The sequence below is a fragment of the Hyaena hyaena genome, unplaced genomic scaffold (assembly GCF_003009895.1).
Source record: "Hyaena hyaena isolate Hyena2069 unplaced genomic scaffold, ASM300989v1 scaffold_2228, whole genome shotgun sequence".
Taxonomy (NCBI): Eukaryota; Metazoa; Chordata; class Mammalia; order Carnivora; family Hyaenidae; genus Hyaena; species Hyaena hyaena.
The window spans coordinates 39,080-45,839 of record NW_024082804.1 but is presented as its reverse complement, the minus strand read 5'-3'; the positions used below and the strand labels follow the sequence as shown (position 1 = coordinate 45,839).

General features: G+C 48.9%; 1 long non-coding RNA gene across 1 annotated transcript; it reads left to right on the top strand.

Annotated features, from left to right (window-relative positions):
• Positions 1-1,134: 1,134 nt before the first annotated feature.
• Positions 1,135-5,537, top strand: LOC120227311. Its single transcript, XR_005527224.1, has 3 exons — positions 1,135-1,201; positions 2,814-3,219; positions 5,501-5,537. It is a non-coding gene; the product is annotated as an uncharacterized LOC120227311 (long non-coding RNA).
• The last annotated feature ends 1,223 nt before the right edge of the window (positions 5,538-6,760 follow it).

Sequence of the window (6,760 nt, the reverse complement as noted above, 5' to 3'; positions counted from 1 at the left end):
TGTTCCTGTTGTGAGTGGTTTAGAGAACGCTGTGGAAAACAGTTAAAGGGCCACAGCAGTGAGAGGGGAGAGAGGTGGACACACAGGCTCCAACATGGGCCCTACAGCCGGGGTCCAGCTCTAGCACGGCTGTCTATTTGCCTGGAGCCAGAGGCCGGGGAGGAAGGCTTGGGGACACTGGGGGCAGCAAGTCCCTGAAAGGCACCGGACACGTGGCCTCCGAGGGGTCCAGCTCTGACCATCCAGGATACAGGGTGGCAGGAGGGGAAGTGAGGGGCTCCGTGATGCGGGGGACAAAATCCAGGTGGATGAGCCTGAGATGTTCCCTCCACTTCTCAGCTGATCTCATTCCCTCCTCCTGTGTCCCTATCTAGTATGAAGGGGACAGGGCCCCAGGGCATCCGGCACCTCTGTTCTCTCTGCCATCTCCCTCCCTTCCCAATTTCCACTTTTGTGGGCAGTAAAGGGATAGACTGCATGGTGGGTTCTGGTCAACTCCCCTCCGGGAGCATCTCTTCAAGTGTGTGAAGTTCCTGCTTCCCTTCTTTCTTCTGCAGAAAGCAAACAGAATGAGTTTGTATGAGGATCTCTCTCCTGCTTTCTCTTCCCTTCCATTCCCGGTCCCTGTGCTGCTCACAAATGCTGCTTGTGCTGTGGGACATCCTTACTTTCCAACCAAGTGAGCAGGACGCAGCCAGTACCCTGGATCCCTGACCCACAGCACAGCACCAGGAAGTAGACATAAGTCTCATGAAAATCAAGGTTCCTCCCAATATATGACAATTTCTAGGGCTCCAGTCACTTGGGGGAACATCAGCGTATCCCTCAAAGGTAGAAGCAAATTGTCTCGGGAGGGAGGCAAACCATGAGAGACTCTTGAATGTTGAGAACAAACTGAGGACTGATGTGGGTGGGGGAGAGGGGAAGTGGGTGATGGGGATGGGATAGGGCACTTGTGGGGATGAACGCTGGGTGGTATATGGAAACCAACTTGACAATAGCTATTTAAAAAAAAAAAGAAAGAAAAAGAAGAAGCAAATTGTCTCACTTTCATGCCCCTGCAGAGAGAAGGAGACACCAGGCTTTCTCAGGGTTTGTGAATCCGGCAAACATGTCACAACGGGGTTGCAATGCCACTAGGTTTACCACATCCCAGCCAACGTGCAAGAGCAAGAGAAGGTTCTCCTGCTGGTGCTAGAAGGTAGGTGGATCCACCACCGGCCCTGTGGTGTTGCAGCCACGGGGGTTTTATGTGATCCTGAGCTCTCCAGTTTCTCTTTGGAGCTTGACAAAAGAACATTCTCTGAGGTTCCTCTGGGATTAAGCAGAACCACATCTTATTTGGAAAACACCTCTCCTCTCCTAGGGTTTTAGGCTTGATATTGGTAGACACTTAGCACCAGACCATGGGACACACCAAATGACCATGTAACCGGAGCTGACTGTCCTCGGCCGCGCATTTTCTGTGCATCTGGTAGCCTTGCGAGCAGAGGTTGTCTACAAGGGCAGCCCCAGCACGACTGGTGACAGAAGTGAGTTGCATGAGCAGGACCCTTACAGCCCCGACGTACATGCATCTGCTGCCTATTCTGTCTCTGTCGGTGGAGACAGGGCAGAGGGCACGTGCAGATCCACACCGCACATGTGGATGGAGCTGACCCTCTCCCTCCTCTCAGCCGGCTGCTTCTCCCCCCAGGGAGGACATGACCGCAGACTGACCAGCACCTCAAGAACCATATATGGGAATGGAATCAGCAACTTCCCAGAATATTCTAAATAGTCACTTCTCTGTCTCTCTTCACCCAGCTTTTGTGACCCTGACTAGCAAGCATCCCCCTTGGTCTTTAATTCTTGGTTGGAATGTTACTCCTTCCAGAAGAAATTCATGACTCTCTCAGAGGCTCTGTCACAGAAGCTGTCTGCACCGCCTCTATCAACTTTTCATACACCTCCAGTCCTGAACACTCTGTACAAGTCAAGTCTTGTTTGGCCAGTTGGGTCGGGGGATGAGGGAGGGCAGGGACGGCAGAGAAGGGAAGAGTTTTTCCCCTGGACAAATTTCTTTTTGTCAAGGCCAACAAGTTGACTTCCAAAAACATGCTCAAGTTCACTAATCATCACAGAAATAAGAAATGAAAGAGAGGGGCACCTGGGTGGCTGAGTCGGTTGGGTTGAGCATCCGACTCCTGATTCCGGCTCAGGTCATGATCTCACTTGAGTTCAAGCCCCACATCGGGCTCTGTGCTGATAGCATGGAGACTACTGGGGATTCTGTCTCTCTCTCTCTCTCTGTCTCTCTCTCTACCCCCTTCTCTCTCTTTCCCCATCCCCCACTCAAGTGCATGCTCTCTCTGTGTATGTCTCTCTCTCCCCATCCCCTATTCATGTGCGTACTCTCTCTTTCTCAAAATAAATAAATAAACTTAAATAATATACCTTTTAAAAAAAAAAGAAGTGAAAGGGAAGATCATTTCCATATATCACATTGAGAGGATAATCATAGGGAGCATTGTCAAGACTGTGGAAAAAAGGGAACTCGGGGAGTGATCAGGCAGTATAACAGGAACAAAAGTCAACAGCGCCCAAGGGCATGTCTAAGGAGGTCATGCCTGACTGTTAGCTGCTTCCCCACTCTCTGGTCTTTCCCTCCCTATCTACTTGGTGGCAATTATGTCAGTTATGAGCCTGACATTTCCCAGACCTTTGTAAGGGAGGGCTGATGAAATACAAGAATTTCTTGGGGGAAACTCAAGAAAAAGCTCTCTCACCCTTCCCCTCTTTTCTTCTTCGTGGTGTCTGGAACTTGTAACGAGATGGCGAGAGTTATAGCAGCCATTTTTGTGACCTTGAGGAGAGAGGCCACACACTGAGGAACAGAAAACTACAAGTAGCCTGGGACCTCGACGCTTCACAGAGTTGCTACTCATGTCCTGAACTGCTTGCCTACAGATTTTTTCTGAAGGCAAGAGAAAAATCACCCCATGATTTGTTGAGGTCACCGTGTTGACCTTTTTCACGGAAGCCACATATGCAGTAGTTCTCTCTTATTTGTGGTTTCATGGCTTTGCCTTCTGCAGTCAGGAGGCAGATGACCTCCTTGTGACAGCTGGCCAGAAGGTCAGCAGTAGCCTAACGCTGCATCCCGATGCCTGCGTCCTTAACCTCACTTCTCGTCACATGAGCATTGTATCATCTGACACCATCATATGAAGGAGGAAGGTGAGTGTGGGACAGTGAGACATTGAGAGAGAGATCACATGCACATAGTTTTTATTACAGTATACTGTTATAATTGTTCTACTTTTATTAGTTACTATCGTTAATCTCTTATGGCGCCTAACTTATAAATTAACCTTCATCGCAGGTGTGTGTACACAGGAAAGAACATCGTGTCTATGGGGTTAGGGACTCTGTGACCTCAGACATCCCATGGGGGAGTGTACCTCCCATGGGCAAGGGGGCACTACTGTATTTATAATGGACACAGACATCGGTTGTAACATTGCTTTAGAATAGAGGAATAATGTTAGCAATCTAAACATCCCCTAACATCCACTTTTCCTGAGGTTTTCCAGATCCGATGCCTCACCCAGTACACAAGACCGTGACCCTCAACCTCTTTCTCATAGCGAAACGTGAACATGGATCTACTTCAGCACATGCGTCCCAAGCTGGTAGAGAACCAGATTGGTAATTCAAATATTTCTGGAAAGGAAGACATTAAATAAACAAGACTCAGGAATTATAGACTGTATATAAAACCTCAAGTTGTATAAGCAAAAACCGAGAAATAGGAGAGAGAAAAAATGTGCTTCATTCTCGCGAAACATGGGAACAGGCATGGAAATCTGTTCATAACATTGATAACTAGAGACAGAGTAACTTTAAATTATTTTTTTTTAATGATTTATAGGAAGTCACTAGTAAAATTACAAATAGGAAGGGGTGCCTGGGAGCGTCAGTCAGTTAAGCATCAGGTTCTTGATTTCTGGTCAGGTGTCTGATCAAGCCCCACATGAAGCTCGGCTCTGGCAGCATGCCTGCTTAAGATTCTCTCTCCCAGTGCGCCTGGGTGGCTCAGTCGGTTGAACGTGCAACTTCGGCTCTGGTCATGACCTCACAACTCGTGAGTTCGAGCCCCGCATGGGAATCTGTGCTGACAGCTCAGAGCCTGGAGCCTGCTTCCGATTCTGTGTCTCCCTCTCTGTCCCTCCCCCACTCACAGTGTCTCTCAAAAATGAATAAACATTAAAAAAAATTTTTTTTAATTCTCTCTCCCTCTGCCCTCCCCTGCTTGCTCTCTCTCCCTCTCTCTCTGTCTCTCTCTCTTTCTGTCTCTCTGTCAAAATAAACTTTAAAAAAATGAAAACAGAATGTTAGCCTTCAACATCATTAGGAGGTAGAGAGGGAAAGAAATAAAGTCTGTTAGTGGTTCATCGATTTTATGGCAAGATTGCAAAAAACACGTTAAAATATTTTAAGTAGACAATCTCACAATAGGAATATTTATTAATTTGTGAATTGTACATTTTTAAGTGTACACCAAAAATTAAAACTTAGAAAAATATAAGATATCCATCCCCATGAAGCAAACAATATTTTCATATCTTACATTTTGTGATGGCTTCATACAACAGTAGGTAATTGTTCAAGGCTCAGTATGTTTAGAAGAAGAGTCGTATCACAGGAGCAGAGGTGAAGCTATACTTCATACGGTCTTCTTGAATATTGTGCAAGTTTACATTTTCAAATTCAAAAATTCAGGCCAGGCACATGTAGAAGCTAGGGAACTTTAGACTGTTTACATTACTCCTATTTTAAAGCAATGTTACAGCAGACCTCTGTGTTAGAAATACATTTAGGGGCTAGTCAGAGACATCCCATCCTAGAGACCTAAACAAATTTGAATCTGTAATGAGCTCCTTTGTCCAATTCATTGGCCATCTGTGTTGCCTCACAGCGGGCAGACGGGAGCTCAGGCCAGGCGTGGGACAAGCCAGCTCCGGCTTTTTCTCCTCCTTCCCTTACCTGTGTTGTCTCCAATCTCTGCATCCTGGGAGGGGAACTTTCTAGCAAGGCAACCATTCTGTGTTGGTTCGTTCAGTGCTGTCTGTGCTCCTGAGGCAGCAATAATCCAGAATCCACCCAATGAGTAGGAGGGGTCCTCTCGGGGCTGTCCACTGTCACCGTGTGACACACAGATCATTGTGCCAGGGAAGTCCTAGTACATGCTCGAAGTGGGTATTTTTTCTTGATCAAAATAAAACTATAAATAGACATTCTTGTATTTTCTTTGGATCCCACAATAGATCATCTCATACAACACACTTTTGAGACCAGTACTTTATCTGAAAAGATGACTTTTTTTGTTTTATTTTAAAATGTGCGGGAAACATAGCCAGAGGAACTATACGCAAATGCTTGTGACTGGTTAAATGCTGGGCAGAGGCCCCGAGGAAATGCTGTTCTTTTTTTTTTATGTTTTTTTTTTTTTTTCTAGGAGAGAGAAAGAGACAGCGTGAGCAGGAGAGGGTCAGAGAGAGAGGGAATCACAGACTGAAACAGGCTCCAGGCTCTGAGCTGGCAGTCAGCACAGAGCCCGACGCGGGGCTCGAACCCACGAACCGCGAGATCATGACCTAAGCGAAAGTCGGACGCTCAACCGACTAAGCCACCCAGGCGCCCCAAGGAAATGCTGTTCTTAAGAAGACACCCAGAAGCCCCTCGGGTCCATGAAACATGCTCAACATGGCAGATCCTCAGGAAAATGTAAATCAAACCACAGCATCAGCTCCAGCAGGGTAGGGTAGCAGGTATGAAAGAGACCAGAGGCAAAGAGTGTTGTTGGGAATGCAAACTGTTGCAGCCACGATGGAAAACAGTATGGAGTTTCTGCAAAAAAACTAAAACATTGAAATATACCATATGACCCCACAGTTTCCCATCTGGGCATTTATCTGAGGGGACTGGAATCCGGATTTTGAAGAATCTGCTCCCTCCCCGCGTTCACCGCGGCGTTGTTCACAATAGCCAACACATGGACAGGGCTCTTCCCAGGGCCCAACCAGAGACAGATACGGAGACCCGGGCAGCGAGGCTGGGAAGCGCCCTGCGCAGGGGGTGGGCTGCAGTCAGGGCGCTGGGCCAGGGGGTCCCTGAATCAGCCTCAGCAGGAGCAGGGCCTGCGGGCGAAGCCGTGCCGGCAGCGCCCCCTGGTGGAAGACGCTGCAGCGGCGGCCGCGCGCAGCCGGGTGTCCCAGCCCCGCCCTCAGGGCCCAGGGAGCAGGTCCCTCCTGGACACCGCAGGGCTGACAGCACAGCCCTCCCTCCGGCCCAGGCCAGGGCAGCTCCGCTCAGAGTCAGGTCTGAGAAAGGAGTTCAGGAGCCCAGTTCTATCCCGGAGCCCGCGGCGTGCCTCCCACCTGTCCCCTGGTGTCTCACCTGCCCAGCAGGTGGTGGGTCACGGGCAGCTCTGAGGCCCTTCTGGCCCCGGGTCTCTAGGTCAGATGGAGCTGACCTGGCTCCCTGACACCTCTCTGAACTCAGTCTCCTCCCTGTCTTGCCTGGGCTCACATAGGCTCTGGGCACCTGCCCTCTGGCTCCTGGAACACGACAGGCCTGGTCCTGCCTGAGGCCATGACATGCCCATCACCTCCCCCAGGCAGGCAGTTCCCAGATGTCCAGGGTCACTCCTCACCTCCTGCTGGGTTCTTTTTTTTTTTTTTTTTTAACATTTATTCATTTTTGACAGAGAGATAAA